At 39.0% G+C, this 19758-nt stretch overlaps 1 pseudogene; it reads left to right on the top strand.

Moving 5' to 3' along the window:
- Positions 1–701: 701 nt before the first annotated feature.
- Positions 702–18958, top strand: LOC126592130 (protein IQ-DOMAIN 12-like; annotated as a pseudogene).
- The last annotated feature ends 800 nt before the right edge of the window (positions 18959–19758 follow it).

The raw sequence follows: 19758 nt of genomic DNA, 5'->3' as shown, positions 1-19758 counted from the left end.
TCCAAGTTCAAGACCCCATTGTAGGGTATGAAGTCCTTCAAAGCACTGATGCCTTCCTCAACTGCTAGATTAGCTATACTGATCTCCTGCGCCTTTTGTTTAGCCAGCTGGAAATCCTCCATGGGCGGAGGAATGCTGTTGTACGACATCGGCGTAGAGTTGGGGAACGATGACTTGATGGGGGTCAAAAAGTCGGCGACTCTGCGGGGAGGGAACCAGAAGCAACTTTGAAAGTTGAACTACGTCATCTTGTCCCGAGACCAAGGTAAGGCAGAAGCTGCTTTACGACTGGTGTGATAACAATGTCAGCTCTTTCGCTTTCCAATGAACTTGTGTTGTATACACAACGGGGTTCATAGTAAAGTGTATTTTTTTCCTTTTGTAGTGATGACAAGATATCCACATTCAGGGCGCTGCCAAGGATGACCTAGAACTGGCCTTACAGTGGCCTGAACTTTGACTGTAGAACCATTTCTTGCCTCAATAACAGAGCTCTGACTAGGTTATTGCTAAAAAGGGATCCAAAAAGGCCTTAGCATTTGGTGTAGCTACTACTCTAAGATTCGGGTACTTCTCAGAGATGAGCTTTAATGTCTTCGAATGGCAGTGATATCAAGGCTTTGGGTAATAAGCAAGCAATCAACTTCTGAAATATCACTTAGCAAGAAGTCGAAAGCTTCAATTGTTTGGGGGTTGCGCAGATGGGAGTGGCGGTGAAAGGAGAGAGTCACGAGAGTGAGCCGCCGTCGAGTCTGAGAAGTCCAGCCGTTTCGACGAACAAGCCCTCGAACATCACTCTAAAAAATTACGCTTCTACTAATGGCTGCGCCAGATTCGTTGCCTTGATGGTGGTGAAGGCGTCGAAGTCGTCGAAGTCATCCTTCAATTTCTGCTGCAACTTGGAGAAGGAGGAGACGCCGTCGTTGGGGTCGACGAAGCCCCAGTCGACACCGTAGAGGACGCTGGTGGGTCGCACGTGGAAGGGGACGACAGAGTCCCCGGGCCGAAGATATCTTGATTACATTTTTTTCTTTTGCAATAAATGATGGGCTCATACGGACATCGAGGGTTGTATCCGTTAAGATGGTGGAAGATAGGCCGTGTATCCCTGGCGCAGTTGTTTTCAGACAAAGACCATCCGTTTCTTGAGACTCAGGGTCTTCAAAAGAGGAAATTATTGGAGAGATAGAGATTTGGTTTCTTGGGTTTTGCAGATCCACGATGGACATTGTGGTGAGGTTTCACGGTGGTGAAATGAAAAAATGAAAGAGAACCGACATAGCTTTTCGTGTCGTTTCCCATAGACGGTGCCAAATGTTGATGCACAAAACCAGAGGCCTTGGAATAATGTAAATTCGACCGTGAATCTGCATGAAATGTAAATAACATAAGATGTATAGTGGTTCACCCCAATGTTTGGGCTACGTCTACACTGATTGTATTTCTCTGACTGTATGTATGGATTACAAGGATAAGGGGGAGTCCCCCAGAGAAAGAGAGTGTTGTTGTGTTTGTGAGGGTATTGCCCTCTGTTGGGTTCCTAGAGTCCCATTTGTGAGGGGGATGAGTCCTCTTTTATAGAATAAGGGGCTCCTCCTTTTACATAATCATATGGGCTGGGTAATGAAGCCCAACGTATCAAAGTATGAGGCCCAATATGTGTGGTACCAACAAGATTTATAAAATTCGTTTTGATTATGCCCTCCATCGTCATTAGGGAAGTATTGCGAGTCTTTATTTGTACTATAAAAAGAAAGCCAAAAAATGTCTAGAGGTGTAGTACTATATATCAATACCCTGGATACTCTACATCAATTATTTTGACATATATAATTACAGATCCACAAGTGCAGGCTCCCTGTGCTATTGTTCATTGCCTATTTAGGCAATTTCCTACAACATTGAGTAAAATAAAATAAAATATTGTTAAAGTTCTCTATGATTAAGTGTAAGCATTAATATGTGTTTCATCCTTATATGCAATTTTTATTAGTGTCGTATCTTGAAAAGTTAGCATCTCAAGGGAATGGTATTTACCACTTCCCTTTTAAATGAATTTTAAAATCAGCTCCAGTCCATGTTTGTTTAATAATGTGGTTGTCACATCCCGGCTCAGGCCCCCACCATATCCCAGGCTCGACTCCACCGTAGCACGATAATGTCCGCTTTGAGCTCCGACCACGCCCTCACGGTTTTGTTTCTGGGAACTCACACAAGAACTTTCCAGTGGGTCACCCATCATGGGATTGTTCTCGCATGAACTCGCTTAACATTGAAGTTCCGATGGAACCCGAAGCCAGTGAGCTCCCAAAAAGCGTCGTGCTAGGTAGAGATGAGAATATACATATAAGGCTTACAGGATTCACTCCCCTAGGCGATGTGGGATGTTACAATCCACCCCCCTTAGGGGCCCGACGTCCTCGTCGACATACTTCCGAGTAGGGATTGGCTCTGATACCAAATTGTCACATCCTGGCCCGAGCCCCCACCACATCCTGGGCTCGACTCCGCCGTAGCACGATATTGTCTGCTTTGGGCCTCGACCACGCCCTTACGATTTTGTTTCTGGGAACTCACACGAGAACTTCCCAGTAGGTCACCCATCATAGGAATGCTCTGGCCCATTTTCGCTTAACTTCGGAGTTCCTACAGAATCTGAAGCCAGTGAGCTCCCAAAAGGCCTTGTGCTGGGTAAAAATGGGAATATACATATAATGCTTACATGATCCACTTCCTTGGGCGATGTGGGATGTCACAATCCACCCCCCTTAGGGGCCTGACGTTCTCGTCGGCACACTTCAGCCCAGGGATTGGCTCTGATACCAAATTGTCACATCTCGGCCCGGGCCCCCACCATATCCCGGGCTCGACTTTGCCGTAGCACAATATTGTCTGCTTTGGGCCCCGACCACGCTCTCACGGTTTTGTTTCTAGGAACTCACACGAAAACTTCCCAGTGGGTCACTCATCATGGGATTGCTCTTGCCTAAACTCGCTTAACTTCGGAGTTCCAATGGAACCCGAAGCCAATAAGCTCCCAAAAGGCCTCGTTCTAGGTAGAGATGAGAATATACATATAAAGCTTACAAGATCCACTCCCTTGGGCGATGTGGGATGTTACAATGGTACCATCAATGTTTTAAAAGGCTCGCCTCAGGGTGCGCCTAGGCTTGAGGGTTGCCGCCTCTATTTTGAGAGAGTGGGCGGAAGGCATCGCCGGAGCCACCTAGGCACGCCTCAGGGGATTTTATTTTTATTTATTTTTATTTTTTTTTTACCCCAAACCCAAATTTTTGATAGGGTTTTAACCGCCTCATACCTCTTCCTTGCACTATCATCTCTCTGCCGTTTTTTTCTTTTGATTTTTATTTATTTTTATATAATGGATGTGTGTGTTGTATGCATGCATTGGTATATGTGTGCTCATTGTGCTTTTCATCCTCTATTATATATATATATATATAATATAATATATGTATATATGTGTGTGTGTGTGTGTGTGTGTGTGTGTGTGTATTTATAATATATATGTGTGCTTAGGGTGATTATTGATTAATAATCTTTTTTTTAATGTAATGTATGTGTACGCTAAGTGTATATATTAAAAAATTTAGGTCCGGTGAGACTTCGTCTCACGCCTAGGCTGGGCTATCCCTCGGATGCCTCGCCCACGCCTCACGCTTTTAATACATTGGGTACCATTCATTATATAGTTTCACAAAGATCGTGCATAATTCTTGTTGAACTTGGTTTGGTTTTCTTTTGTTTAGGGATAGAGTGTGAAATCCCATTCCTAGATTTCATTATTATAATCTACGTATTGATAATATAGAGATTTTATATTATTTTTCCAGAAATTAATTATTTAAAATCTGTAGACCATTCGAGGTCACAATTTATATAGTTGAATAGATATCGAGATCACGAACGCATAGGCGAAAGTCGTTTGCGAGTCCGAATTATAACAGTATAGTTATAGACGTTTGAAGTTGTTGCTAAAATAAAAAATAAAATAAAATAAAAAAAAGGCCACGGGAGTGGCTAAGAAAGAAAATGATAGAAAGGAAGGGAGGGAAGAGAAAGCAGAGGGACGAATGGCAGAAAGAGAGAGGAAGAGTGAACAAATCAGAAATGAAAGAAATGAGGGAAGGGAGAGAAGAGAGATGGAGAGGAACTGGCCAGATCCTGTGACCCGGTTACCATTCTTCGACCCAACCCGACGGAAATAATGGTTTCCGAGGGTTTCTCCAGCCAATTTTAGGCTACTTACACCAAACTATCACTTGGGAACAAATCCCAAAACTTCCCTTTCCCTCTTACACCTAAAAATTGAAGCAATTTGGCTAGATTTCACAATGAACCGCACCGGTGGGTGCGGTGGTTCCATGGCGGAGATCCGTTAAGTCTGAAGCTAACTCCTTCAATTAACACCACTAAAACACTCCCACCGAGTCCTGGAACGAAGCCCAAACAATTTTAGTGGCGTCGGAGCTGCTATGGAGTCGAATCGAGGACACCCAAATTCTAGGGTTTCAGCGATTTTGTGGCGAATTGAGGCTTTTTCAGGCCAAATTGAACTTGGCCATAGGTATAAAGTTTGCTCTAATCCTTGAGATCTTCATTTTTTGTAAATTTTGGTAATTTTTAAAAATAGTTGAATTTTACGGCGAGCCAGGGCGGCAAACCACCACCCGCGGCGGCTCATGTGAAAACGCGTGGCCAGTGGGTTGACAATGTCTTTCTAAGTTCAATTAGATGCCCTAATTTCATAATTGATATCTGTATGACGTAATTTGATTGTTTGGACTTAGTTTCATTACGATACCTTACTTGGTCAAAATATGAATCAACGATCTGACCGTTGGATCGTTACCAAACCTTAATGCGTGATAGAACATAATATTTGTGGATCATAGAAATTTATGGATTGGGAATCCGACGTACGGATCTTCCCTATTTGGATTTCTAAGTTTGTAAAATATATTGTTGACCGCCACTTAATTCTAGTAGTTGGCGGAGATCCGACCGTTGGATCGCGATGGGATTTTAGTATGTTGTTCTTTAAGCATAATGTGGACCTTTGGAAGTTACAGATCCGGAATCCGATGTGCGGATCTACTGGATCAAATGATGTAGCGTTGTGGATCCTACTGTTGATTGAGAATTGACTTCTAGTCAACATGTCTCGAAATGTTCTAAATAATAAAATTAGTACTATGGAAGGCTAAGTAAAATCTAGTGGGACCACATTGGTTTGAGAGTGAATTGAATATGTGTGATATAGCTATTACCTTGATTTCTTATATTAATATCATCTATGAATATGATATGGGTTATAAATGAAATTCTATTGAAATGTGAATTATATATACACATACATACTATAGACCTATGTTTATTGAATGTGAATTCTATTGAAGTGTTATTTTTATTTCTGGCCATCGATCTATTTTCATTAAGTATGATTTGACTTGTGCTTTGGAAATATGGTTTGTATTGTATGATTGGATTGATGTGATGAAATGTGAGGGCTAGTAGTGGATCGTTAACCTATTGTCATGGGGTTTGTTACTTAGACACTTGTTTCACATCTTGTTTCCTTATTTCACTTTTTGTGTCATTCAGCCCTTCTAAATTAAGTACTTGGTTCTTGTATTGTTTCTTCAAGCCGTTGTTGTATCCCTTGGTCTTCCACTCAATTCCATTGAGTGATGGTCCAAAATCGTACCCTGGCTCGGATTCCGTTGAGTGATGGTCCGGAATCCCTTCTATTCTGCAATTCCGTTGAGTGATGGTCCGGAATCGTATCTAGCTTGTATTCCATTAGGTGGTTCTATATGCATGGTACTCCCCAATTCCATTGAGTGATGGTCTGGAATCCATTCTACTCCGCGATTCCATTGAGTGATGTCCGGAATCGTATCCTGGGTTTGATTCCGTTAAGTTGTCCAGATTTGATTTTAGCTTCAGAGATGTAAGCTTCGGCCGAACTATGTCGCTCTAACCCTGCATGTCAGTGTGTTGTATGGGTTATTATTTGGTATGATTATTGGATGTTGTTGGATGTAATTGTTATGATTATGATCTACCGTTGACCAATATGGCTATAGATTATTATTGCGCCTCATCAATTGTTCCTTGAGATGTTGCACGCTCTGAATTGTGCATTATGTTGAAATATGATCGTTTATGTGTTGAATATTCGAGTGTAGAGAAAAGTTGAACTATGAATGTCTTGATCCCTATTGAGGGTACGTATGCAGTCTAACGAAGAGGTTAGATGCAGCCATAAAGTATATGCAAAATTATTATGCATTTGGATCTTGAATTATATTTTGTGCATATCCAAAAGGCGAGGTATGTGGAGTTACGAGCATTTAGGGATGTCACCTGTCGATCTTGGACGTATGTCGGGATCGGGGCGTGACATAGAGTGAGTGAATCATAGTTTGACCAAGTCTTGAATGATGAATTGAGCCAAATCATTGAGGTCTCTTTGTCAAGTTATATTTTCATTCTAATTTTTTTTTGCATTTGTAATCCTTAGTTCTTGACTCAAACATTGCTTATGAAGTGAATGAATTTGCATAATCTTAAATATAATTTTCAATCCTGCAGTAACGTGCGGGTATACTTACTAGTACACAGAGGGGGCGTTCAGGGGGAGTGAAAAGTGCAGTCGCACAATGCCCCAAATTTGAAGGGGCCCCTAAATATTTGTCATCTAACATCATGTAATAATGTTCTATATTTAAAAAAATTGCTTTTGTTAGCACTTTAAAACTGCATTGTGCACTCCTTATTAGAGATTTTTTTTTTCTTTCTAAATATAAAAATTTGAAGTACAATGAGATATTTTGAGTGTCTAATAACACCCTAAAAATGAAAGTTTCTTAATTTTATTATATAACAATGGTATATATTCAAGTAAAACTTTCAAGTTAGAGGTTTGAAGTTTTTTTTTCATGTTTGATTGTTTAAGATAAAACTGCTTTTGATTATTTAGTGAAGGTTATGTTTGTAGATCTTTTTATACTAATACAATATTAGCTTTAGGTGGCGGATATTAGAATCTTGTCGGATAAATGATATCCGACACATTGTTTAATTAGTGGTGGATATTAGAAAAATATTGTCGGTTATATCCGACATAAATTACTGGCGGATATTTAGTGGCGGATATCAAAAAAATCATGTCAATTATAACCGACAGTATTTTTGAATCCCTTTTTTTTTAATATTTTTGACAGATTCTGGTTGTTTTTAAGTTAATTGTGGCGGTTATAACCAACAGAAATTGACTACTTTATTATTTTACTTTCTGGCGGTTATTATTTTAGTATTCTGGCGGTTATAACCGCCAGAAATAAAAAATTTATTATTTTAAAATGTTATATTGATTATAAATAAATAAATAAACACATATTTTCAATTTTTTTCTTCACTCATGACCCTAAAGTCTAATGAACCCAATTCCCACAACCCATAAATTTTCTAAGAGAATAATAACAACAGATCACAATCTGAAGCTCTATCATTTTTGTAATAAGGATTATGCTCCCTCACAGGCAAGCAACAAGATACAAAGAAATTCAAACAATTTTTTTCAATGCGTCACAAAGCACATTGTCTGACACATAAACACATATGACCATCTGGTGTACTCTATCATGTCTGATTTTAAATAATGATTAAAAATAAATAAATAAGCACATGTGACCATCGGAGCTAAAATAACCGTTAAATTGTGATTTTTCGTTTATAACCGTCGAAAACTTTTGTTCCATTACGTAATCTCTGAATGTTTGTTTTTTACGATTTTTTACATATGTAATCACAGAGTGTGTACAAATAAGTTTGACGGTTTGATCGTTGAAATTTTTTTTGTAGAATGCATATGCGTCAAAACGATAGATTAAACAAACACTTAGAGTTAATATTATACTTCCATTAAGTATAAAATAAGATTTTGTGGTATCCATTAGTGTAAATATTTTAAATTGAAGATCGAATTCATTCAATGCATTCTTATAGGGTCGAGGAGTGTAGCTGTAAAAAATCATCAAAATCAGAGCTAAAATAACCGTTAAATTGTGATTTTTCATTTATAACCGTAAAAAAATTTTATTCAGTTACCTAATCTCTGAAAGTTTATTTTTTGTGATTTTTTATGTATGCTCGGAGTGTGTACAAACAAGTTTGACGGTTGGATCGTTGAAAACGTTTTGTATAATGCGTATCGCATCAAAATAATAGATTAAACAAACCTGAGTTAATGTTATACTTCCCCATCTAGTATAAAATAAGATGTTGTGGTATCCACTAGTGTAAATATTTTAAATTAAAGATCAAATTATTTCAATGCATTCTTATAGGGTCGAGGAGTGTAGCTGTAAAAATTCATCAAAATCGGAGCTAAAATAACCGTTAAATTGTGATTTTTCGTTTATAATTGTCGAAAACTTTTGTTTCGTTACCTAATCTCTGAATGTTTGTTTTTTGTGATTTTTTAAATATGCGATCTTGGAGTGTGTACAAATAAGTTTGATGGTTAGATCATTGAAACTAGTTTCGTAGAATGCATATCTCTGTTAAATTTGCCTAAATTTTGAAGTGGGAAAAGTAATTTGTGCTAAATTTTTATTTATGTTTTTCAAGTATTGATTAGACAATATTTAGTATATGTGATGACATTTTCATTGTACAATTATCTTTTTGTTTCTTTATTGCATATTTTACATGGGTTATTATCAATTAAACCAAACAATTATTTATTTAATTTTTAAAAGTGTATTCTATTTAAATACATATTATTTATTTATTTATTAAACAAAACAATTATTATTTTATTTTTTAAAATTGTAACAAAATTTTGGGGGGAAATTTAAAATTTTGGGAGAGAATTTTGCCGACATTTTTTTTCTTTTCTGTCAGTTACAACCGACAGTAATGAAAATTTTCTGTAGGTTTATATTTTAAAAAATATTTTTGTCATTTTTAACCGACAGTAATGAACATTTTCCAAAATAAAACCCCTCCATCTCTTCCTTGCGTCAGTGCCTTCTCCCTTTCCCCTTCCTTCCCTCATTGTTCTTCTTTCCACATTACTCCGCAATCTCTGTTATTCTCTTACTCCGCAATCTCTGTTATTCTCTGCAGACTTACAGTAGCCAGAGAGATGGGATTGAAGAAGGCCATTAACTCATCGTTGGAGGATGTAATAGAGAAAGCAGGGGGCTGTGCTGTGGTGGACAAAGGTTGCGCCACCCAATTGGAGAGGCACGGCGCTGCCATCAACAACCCTCTCTGGAGCGCCGTCTGCCTCATGAAACAACCCAACCTCATCAAACGGGTCTGTATGTATGTTTCTCTCTCTCTCTCTCTCTCTCTCTCTCTCTCTCTCTCTCTCTCTCTCTCTCTCTCTCATTCTCCATTTTCTACACTGTTTGATTGGATCTCTCTGTCTAATTGTTCTGATGAATGTTGGGTTTGGGTTGAAATTTTTGAATTCCTCAGGTTCACTTAGACTACTTGGAAGCCGGCGCTGATATTCTCATCACTTCTTCTTACCAGGTTGATTTCTTTTCCTAATACACGTTACTATTACAAACAACTTGTTTTTCTTTTTCTTTTTGGGGTTCTGCACATTTGAACAACTTGTTCTTCTTTTCGTTTAACATAGCGGGGAATGATAAATAACTACAGGAGTTTCCGTTATTACCATAGCTCAAGTGCACGTTCAGTCAAATTCTCAACTCCAATCTTCTACAGCTCAACCTTGAGAGACTTCAAGTATTGAACAGCTTCGTCTAGAACAGCGACGGTGTTCATTTCATTCCCACCAAGTACAATCCCTCTCAGCGCCCTCACCATCTTCTTCATTTTCTGGCGTTTCCTTTCATTGTTGGAGTTGCTGCTGCTACCAATGCCAGAAGACTTTTCAAGTGAAGAACACATCCTTTCCTTTTTTTTATTATAAATAAATGTTCTATCAGTTTTATCCGACAATAATGCTCTTATTTATTCTTATTAATAAATTCTCTTTCAGTTATATCCTACAAAAGTACTGTTGGTTCTAGTATTTTCTGTCAGTTTTAGCCGACAAAAATTCTCTTATTTATTCATTATTAATATATTCTCTGTCGGTTATATCCGACACAATTTCTGTCGGTTTTAGAGTATTTTATGTCGGAAAATTCATTTCTTGACGCTGGCAAATCTGTCGCTTATTATATCCGCCATTGCATTTATTTTCTGTCGGATTTTGCTTAAAATCCGAATATTCGTTTTTTGTCAGTTTTTGGACCGCCGGTTATAGATAATTTTGTAGTAATGTTACTTATCATTAAGGACACTTGTAAACATGCAATCAATGAGTGCTAAAGTTTGTTTTTAGTATTTTTTTTTTTTTTAACAAACGATATTATATACATTATGGGAGTGGGAAAGTGGGCTAAGCCTCACATTGAGCTAACAATAATGTGGTTCAAATTCGTCTTTGACGATAATTAAACCTAAAACCTCCCACTTCCAAGTAAATAGGAACACTACTAGACCGTAGTACTAAATGGTTTTGTTTTGATTTAAGTGAATGTTTTCTAGTATTAATACATTGTCATATTTTTTTTAAATTTAAAACTATCTTAAGGAGACACCTTTTACAAATTTCGCACAGGACCCCCCAAAATCTCAGAGACGGCCCTGCTAGTACGTACATACATACCTACATATATATATATATATATATATATATATATATATATATATATTGTGATCTTCTTTAATTTGGTTCTTATTATATTTTTTTTGTTTCTTAATTAATAAATCACCAGAAATCGAAGAACTGGAGATGGATTTTTGGAAGACTTGAAGTATTTCAGCAGTACCCTGCGCAGGCTTCACTGACCACATCGGCAGCATCAGAGAGAACAGTACTACTGAGTGAAGCAACAGAAGAGCAGAAGAAACATGCTTTCACTGTTGCAATTGCAGCAGCGGCTGCAGCAGAGGCAGCAGCTACTGCTGCCGGTGCTGTAGCTGTGGTTGTGCACCTTACCACTTCACACTCGCCACCGTGTCACAAAGTTCGACAGGAACTTGGCCGCCCTTAAAATTCAAAGCGTTTATCACGCACATCTTGCGAGCTTCTTCCAAACTTATTTATTTTATCGTCTCAATCAAATTTATTTGTTTGATGGGAATTAAGTGAATGGTGATTTGAAATATATAAAGCAAATGAGAAAATCATCATCGTTAGTTCCTCTGTAGCAATTAGCATGAATGTCTAAAGGTTGAGTGAAACAGGCAAGGAAAGCACTGCGAGCGCTGAAAGGACTGGTGCGAGTTCAAGCAATAGTTCGTGGCAGAGCTGTGAGACGACGCCAGCTACCACTTTCAAGCGTTTTCCGTCCAACAGAAAAGGGCGGGAGGGCAGGTGGACGTTTGCAAAAGGAGCATTCTTACAGCACATGAGAGATGTAGCGACAGCGAAAAGAAACAGCTGATCAGTAAACCAGAAAGCGAGTTGGAAGAAAATGAAACACCAGTAAGTAAGAATGTATACGATTCTTCAAAGGCTTATTCTATTAACACCCCACGTATTGTTGATTAAACCCCACATACTTAATACACCTTACATTTGCTTTTTCAATTAAAAAATATCTTAAGACACCCCACATTATGTTACATAAGCCACTTAATATTAAATTTTAATGTGAGATGCATTCAACATTATGTAGGGTAATAATAAAAAAAGCTTTCTTCAAATCAACAAATAATTTATACTTTTCATGATATATACACGAGACTTAAAAAATATTATTGTGCTAGGCATGCATTTTTTTTACGCTTTCGTGCATTGGTTGATTTGCGCAAGATGTTTGTTATGGACAGCTTGGAGGTAGCAACCAGAGAGGGTGGGATTTCAGTATAATTTCACAGGAAGATGTAGAATCCGCACGGCTAAGAAAGCAACAGGCCATGACCAAAAAAGATAGGATGAAGAAATACTCGTTTTCTCTACGGGTAAGTAATACGTACTTCCGATCTTAAATTATCTGAATTTATTGATTCATATGCGAATATACAATAAAAAGGAGAACCTATAGCAAATGTGGAACACAATTATCTTGTTTTGCAGGAAAGCAGAAATGTGCAAATGTTGGAAGATTCAGCGAGCAACAACGAAACTGGAAAGCTAATCGTTCATTCAAATCTTAGTGCTATTACTGGAGCAATGTTTTGGCAGATCACAAGTTAAACTGAGACATGTGAGAAATGAAGATTCAGTGAAAAGACGGACCATGAAATTTCTGTTATTGCCAAGGAGATCATTTCGCAATGCAGAAGCAGAACAGAACAATTCTGCTCATGATCAACTTTACATGGCTGTGACAGCATCTGCCAAGGCAAAAACTCGGTCTCTAAATACCCCGAAGCAACGCCTAGAATCCCATGATCGACAATGTAAAGTTCTGTGAATGGCAATGTGTGACAATTGGTTTACTTAAGGAACAAATCACTTGATTATTCAGTGATGTGCAATTCGAGTAAATTATGAGTGCTAGTTAGGTAAGAATTGTGGAGTCTTAAATCATTGCAGCTAATCTAGGAGAATCATCTAGACGTTCAAATACAAAGATATTGCATCATGATAGGACTCAATCAAGGTGATAGGGTTGACCTTCTTAGCTATTAATAGGCCGGCTAATAAGGAATATATAAAACTAGGTTAAGTCCCTGCTTCCATACATTGAATTCCTCATAATACAGGGATATTTTGGAGTATTGGAAGGAGAAGACAACCTAGAGTTCATCAATGGCTTCATCTTCATACCCATGTCTCCGAATTCTACATATAAGTTTATTTCCTTATCATGTCGATTTCATTATTGTATTCATGATCCTAATATAACTCTGCCTGTGTAAGTTTATCTTACATTGCCGGTCCCAAGCCTGGATAAAGGAGGAGGGGGAGGGCGTCAGGTAGTCGACAGCCGGCACTCCTCGGTTATGTCGAATCCTTATGAAAATGAATCCAGAACGAAATCGCGCTAAAGTTAGGGCGTCACCCGTAAGTGGCGCGCATTGTGGCCCGAGCACAGTAATAAGTGAGCAAGGGTCGCTGTATCTCCATCGGCACCCGGATGCAGTGTTAAATGAGCAAGGGGGCCATAGAAACTTCTTTTCGAACGACTCTAATCAAAGTTGTTTGGGAGTATATGCTCCTATCAACTTTACACAGGACACACAAAAAAAGTACTTTGATCCTATTAGACGGGGGAGGGTGAAGAAGCTAGGACAGAAGGGTAGAGTTCAAGAGAGTAGAATGCATTTAGGAACGTGGAATATAGGAACCTTAATGGGAAAATCTATGGAAGTAGTGGAAGTTATGGTGGGGAGAAGGATAAATATTATGTGCCTACAAAAAACTAAGTGGGTTGGTCTTAAGGCAAAGGATCTAGAAAACTCAAGGTTTAAACTTTGGTATTCGGGCACAAATAGAACGAGAAACGGTGTTGGCATCATCGTGGACAAGACCTTGACACAAGATGTTGTTGATGTCAAGAGGGTAGGAGATAGAATCATGGCAATCAAGATTGTAATAGGACAAGAACTCATCAATGTGATTAGTGCGTACGCACCTCAAGTAGGGCTGGATACGAGTTCGAAGGAGAAATTTTGGGAAGACCTTGGAGACTTGGTGCAAGGAATTGCTCAGATGGAGAAGTTGTTTATAGGAGGAGATTTAAATGGACACGTGGGCAGGGAGACAGGCAACTATGGAGGATTTCATGGGGGCCATGGTTTTCGGGAGAGAAACGAGGATGGGAAGCTATCTTGGATTTTGCAATGGCATATGATCTCTTCTTAGCCAACACCTTCTTTAAGAAGAGAGAAGAACATGTGATCACCTACAAGAGTGGGTCGTCAAAAACACAAATAGATTTTCTTCTAATGAGGAAAGGGGATCGAATAACTTGTAAGGATTGCAAAGTTATACCGGGAGAGAGCTTGGCTAATCAACATCGCTTGTTGGTGATGGATGTACATATCAAAAGAGTGAGAAAAAAGAACAAGACTTGGAAGTGCCCAAGTACTAGATGGTGGAATCTAAAAGGAGAAAAACAAGTCATTTTCAAAGAGAAAGTAATCACCCAGTGTGTGTGGGATAGAGAGAGGGAAGCTAGCTAAATGTGGGATTCCATGGCTAGTTATATATGAAAAGTAGCAAAAGAGGTATTAGGAGAGTCCAAGGGCTTTTCTCCACACCAAAAGGAATCTTGGTGGTGGAATGAGGAGGTACAAACAAAGGTGAAGGCTAAGAAGGAATGTTGTAAAGCCTTATACAAGGATAGGACTGATGAAAATGGTGAAAGGTATAGAAGAGCGAAGCAAGAGGCGAAGAAAGCTGTGAGAGAAGCTAAGTTAGCGGCTTATGACGATATGTATAAGCGACTAGATACCAAAGAAGGAGAGTTGGATATCTATAAACTAGCTAGAGCAAGGGAAAAGAAGACAAGGGACCTAAACCAAGTGAGGTGCATCAAGGATGAGGATGGAAAGGTTCTTGCTACAGAGAACGCGATCAAAGACAGATGGAGAGGTTATTTTCATAACCTTTTCAATTAAGGACATGAAAGAAGTACTTCTTTAGAGGAGTTGAGTAACTCAGAAGAGTGTAAAAACTACTCCTTTTATCGTCGAATCAGGAAGGAAGAAATGGTTATAGCTTTGAAGAAGATGAAGCATAGAAAAGCAGTGGGCCCAGATGATATACGGATCGAAGTGTGGAAAGTCTTGGGAGAGACAGGTATAGCATGGCTCACTGACCTTTTCAATAGGATTTTGAAAATGAAGAAGATGCCAAATGAGTGGCGAAAGAGCACTTTGGTGCCTATCTACAAGAATAAGGGCGACGTACAAATTGCAAGAACTATAGGGGTATTAAGCTAATGAGTCATACAATGAAGCTCTGGGAGAGAGTCATTGAGCATAGATTGAGGCAAGAGACACGGGTTTCGAACAACCAATTCGGGTTCATGCCAGGGCGCTCAACCATGGAGGCAATCTGTCTCTTATGAAGATTGAGGGAAAGATATAGAGATGGGAAAAAACATTTACACATGGTCTTTATAGATTTGGAAAAAGCGTATGATAGGGTCCCAAGAGACATTCTTTGGAGGATTTTAGAGAAGAAAGGAGTACAAGTAGCATATATCCAAGCTATAAAGGATATGTATGAAGGAGCAAAGACTGCCATAAGAACTCATGAAGGACAAACCGAAAGCTTCCCCATAACTGTAGGATTACATCAAGGCTCATCCTTAAGTCGTTACCTTTTTGCGTTAGTAATGGATGAGTTAACAGGACATATTCAAGATGATATTCCTTGGTGTATGCTTTTCGCAGAAGATATAGTGTTGATAGATGAAACTCAGGAAGGGTTAAATGCGAAGCTTAACCTTTGGAGAGAAGTGTTGGAATCTAAAGGTCTTCGCCTAAGCCGATCAAAGACAGAATATATGAAGTGCAAGTTCAGTGCAAATGTAGGCCAAAATGAGTTAGGCGTGAGGATCGGAGATCAGGAAATACCAAAGAGTGACCATTTTCACTACCTAGGATCTATCTTGCAAAAGAACGGAGAATTAGATGGAGATCTCAACCATAGAATACAAGCTGGGTGGACGAAGTGGAAGAGTGCATCTGGCGTGTTGTGTGACCGCCATATGCCACTGAAGCTCAAGGGAAAATTTTATAGGACGGCAATAAGGCCGGCGATGCTGTATGGCACAGAATGTTGGGCAGTGAAGCATCAACACGTACATAAAATGGGTGTAGCGGAGATGAGGATGCTTCGTTAGATGTGTGGGCACACGAGAAAGGATAAGATTAGGAATGATATCTGAGGTAAAGTAGGAGTAGCCGAAATTGTAGGAAAGCTGAGAGAAAATCGGTTACGGTGGTTTGGACATATGCAAAGAATGGCTATTGACGCTCCGGTTAGAAGATGCGACTACGGGACAGAGGTTCAGAGGCGAATGGGTAGAGGAAGACCTAGGAAAACTTTGGAAGAGACTCTAAGAAAAGACTTAGAGTACTTGGATCTAACGGAAGACATGACACATGACCGAGCACAATGGCGTTCTAAGATTCATATAGCCGACCCCACTCAGTGACTTGGATTTTTCAAGTCTCCAACCGAGAAGTTTTCCTCACTCGGGAAATTAAGGGAACACTACCTCAACCTACATGCTCCACTCACAAAGCTTCAACATACAAGCTTCAACAAAAGAAAAATTCAAAGAACTTAGTGAAGAAGGCTTTGGTGTATTTAACACAATATGTTGAAATGAAACAAAGCTTATTTATTGATATCTCCAATAAGTTACAAATATGTACATATACATGAGTCAAAATAAACAAACAAGAGGGAGCCTTCACAAAGGTTTCTTAGGAGAAGTCTCAGTAGTCGGTAGAGCCCCAGAAAGAGAAGGCACCGGATGGGGATCATTCGGAGCCTCAGTACTGGACAGAACCCTAGAAAGAGGAGGCATCGGAGGTTGATCATCTGGAGCTTCATTACGCGGTACAACCCCAGAAGACGAAGGCAATAAATTCCTTTGGAACAAACCCATAAACCTCTGATGATCAAGTAAAATCTGACCATCAGATTCCTTCATCTGGTCAAGCTTTCTCATATCATCAGGGTTAAAAGCAAGAGTATCCCATATCATGCTTTTTCCCTGTCTTTTCCTTTGGCCTTGTTCTTACCTGCAAGACAAGGAGAAATAGAGCAATCAGTCAGCACTTGGAATCAAGCTTCCAGTCAGGAACTGACTGCCTGAAACCCCTTACCTGATTACTTACCTGGCATTGCTCTCGAGTACTCATCTTCAACATCTTATGCTTCCAGAGAAGATACCACATCTGCCTGAGGAACATATAGGGCAAGTGAGAAGGATACAAGGAAGCATGTGGAGACAAGCGTAACAGAACACGTGCCGATACATCCACTACTTTGTCAACAACAAAAGTATCCCATATCAGCAGGGTCAAACGTACTTTAAATTTGATGGACTTGTTTTGACCCTCAAATTCTTCAGTCGGCCTTATACTCTGGAGGAAACCAGAAAACTCTCCAGCTTAGTTCAAGAATAAGCCTATGGAAAGTTACTTCTTCAAAAGAAAAAGTATCTCATATCATCTATTCTTTTTTTTCTTCTCTTTATCCTTCATGCTGCCTGCAAGATAGGGAGAATGAGAACAATCAGCCGGAACTCGAAATCAAATTTTTGATATGGGACTGATTGCTTGGAGCTCTGATGGCTTACCTTGTCTGTCACCTCTTTCAGCAGATCCCCTAGCTTGGTGACTTGGGGGACTCCTACTACATGGTTTGTATCGCGCTTGACCAAGCCTGAAACTACAAGTAAGCTTCAAGTGAAATTGATACATTACCTTGTGCATCTCCACCAGTTAAAGATACCACCCTTGGATGAAGGAAGAGTACTTCTAGAGAAGATGCCACATCTACGTATGAGACAGATAAGGCAAGTGAAGACGATACCACACTTCAGTACTTAGAAGTTTCGTGATTATGAGATCATTCTCCCATAATATTTCCAAATGTCATTTGTACTAAATCATTCACTTGTACTCACTAAAGGAGAGCTTGAACCTATGTACTTGTGTAAACCCTTCACAATTAATGAGAACTCCTCTACTCCGTGGACGTAGCCAATCTGGGTGAACCACGTACATCTTGTGTTTGCTTTCCTGTCTCTATCCATTTACATACTTATCCACACTAATGACCGGAGCAATCTAGTGAAGATCACAAACTTAATACTTTATGTTGTACCAAAGTCCTCACTAATTTTGTGCATCAACAATCCTTAAGTCCTTACCTTTTTGCGATGGTAATGGATGAGTTAACAGGACATATTCAAGATGATATTCCTTGGTGTATGCTTTTCGCAAACGATATAGTGTTGATAGATGAAACTCAGGAAGGGGTAAATGTGAAGCTTAACCTTTGGGGAGAAGTGTTGGAATCTAAAGGTCTTCGCCTAAGCCGATCAAAGACAGAATATATGGAGTGCAAGTTCAGTGCAAACGAAGGCCAAAATGAGTTAGGGGTGAGGATCGGAGATTAGGAAATACCAAAGAGCGACCATTTTCGCTACCTAGGATCTATCTTGCAAAAGAATGGAGAATTAGATGGATATCTCAACCATAGAATACAAGCTGGATGTATGAAGTGGAAGAGTGCATCCGGCATGTTGTGTGACTGTCGTAGGCCGCTGAAGCTCAAGGGAAAATTTTATAGGATGGCAATAAGGCTAGCGATGTTGTATGGCACAGAATGTTGGGCAGTGAAGCATCAACATGTACACAAAATGAGTGTAGCGGAGATGAGGATGCTTCGTTGGATGTGTGGGCGCACGAGAAATGATAAGATTAGGAATGAGGATATCCGAGGTAAAGTAGGAGTAGCCGAAATTGAAGGAAAGATGAGAGAAAATCGGTTACGGTGGTTTGGACATGTGCAAAGAAGGCTTAATGACGCTCTGGTTCGAAGATGTGACTACGGGACAGAGGTTCAGGGCCGAAGGGGTAGAGGAAGACCTAGGAAAACTTTGGAAGAGACCCTAAGAAAAGACCTAGAGTACTTGGATCTAACGGAGGACATGACACAAAACCGAGCACAATGGCATTCTAAGATTCATATAGCCGACCCCACTTAGTGGGAAAATGCTTTGTTGTTGTTGTTATTGTTATTCGTGATCCTAATATCTTGTTGTTGCTCTTATGATTTCAGAATATATCTTACAGACAAAACTATGGGATTTCTCTTTCTTCTTCTTATGATGCTGAGTCTATTAGCAAGAATAGTAAGAATGGATGGGGTTCTTTGGCAAATATGTTGAAGCAGTATCACCATCAGCAACATTGAAATTAAGAAGTCGATCATCAAATATTCCTCTCGAGATCAATGTCAAGTTTAGCGTTAACAGTGATTTGAAAACAAGAGATTAACATATTAATATGCATCCACATATAAAGCATACATAACGCAAAAACATTTTTTTTCGAAATGGTCCACTCACAAGTAAGCAGAACGTCCCTCGCAAATAGGCTCCTCGCCTCCATCCTTTCGACCCTCTAATAATCCTGTGATAGTTAACATAAGCTAAGTTAAGCTTAAAATCATCAATTTATGGGACACTGCCCAAACCAAAAAGTAGTGTTGTCTTCGGCAATAATCTTGACAAACTTATTCTCAGGGGATTTGTCAGGGTTAGCATAAACGGAAATAATAAAAACTAGTAATTAAATGTCTCATAAATTCCATTGAATAGTATTCCCATGTTTATTTGATCTCTAAAATTGCTTTGTATTGTAATGCACATGTCGTGGCGCAATTAGTTAGTCTCTTACTTCATTGGAATTACTTTAGACACCCAAAAAGCTTGTTTTCCACTCATTTTTAGCATAACTCCGGTATTAAATGCCTACAAAATAAAACAATAAAATTTAGTGCATTTAACTCATTCTTATATACAAAATTTAAAGGAAATATATGATAAAAATATATACGAATATGACCGCATGAAATAGGCCACAACAAATAGCTTTATATGCGAGGTGGTTTTTTTTTTTTTTCAGGGGCATTCTTGTGCAATTAATTTTTGGTGAAGCTTGGAACACCAATGTTGGCTTCTCACATTTACTATCATAAAGATTAGTAAAGAT

Source organism: Malus sylvestris, chromosome 12 (assembly GCF_916048215.2).
Source record: "Malus sylvestris chromosome 12, drMalSylv7.2, whole genome shotgun sequence".
In the NCBI taxonomy this organism is placed as follows: domain Eukaryota; kingdom Viridiplantae; phylum Streptophyta; class Magnoliopsida; order Rosales; family Rosaceae; genus Malus; species Malus sylvestris.
The sequence above is the reverse complement of the archived record's forward strand: the minus strand, read 5'-3'. Positions and strand labels throughout refer to the sequence as shown.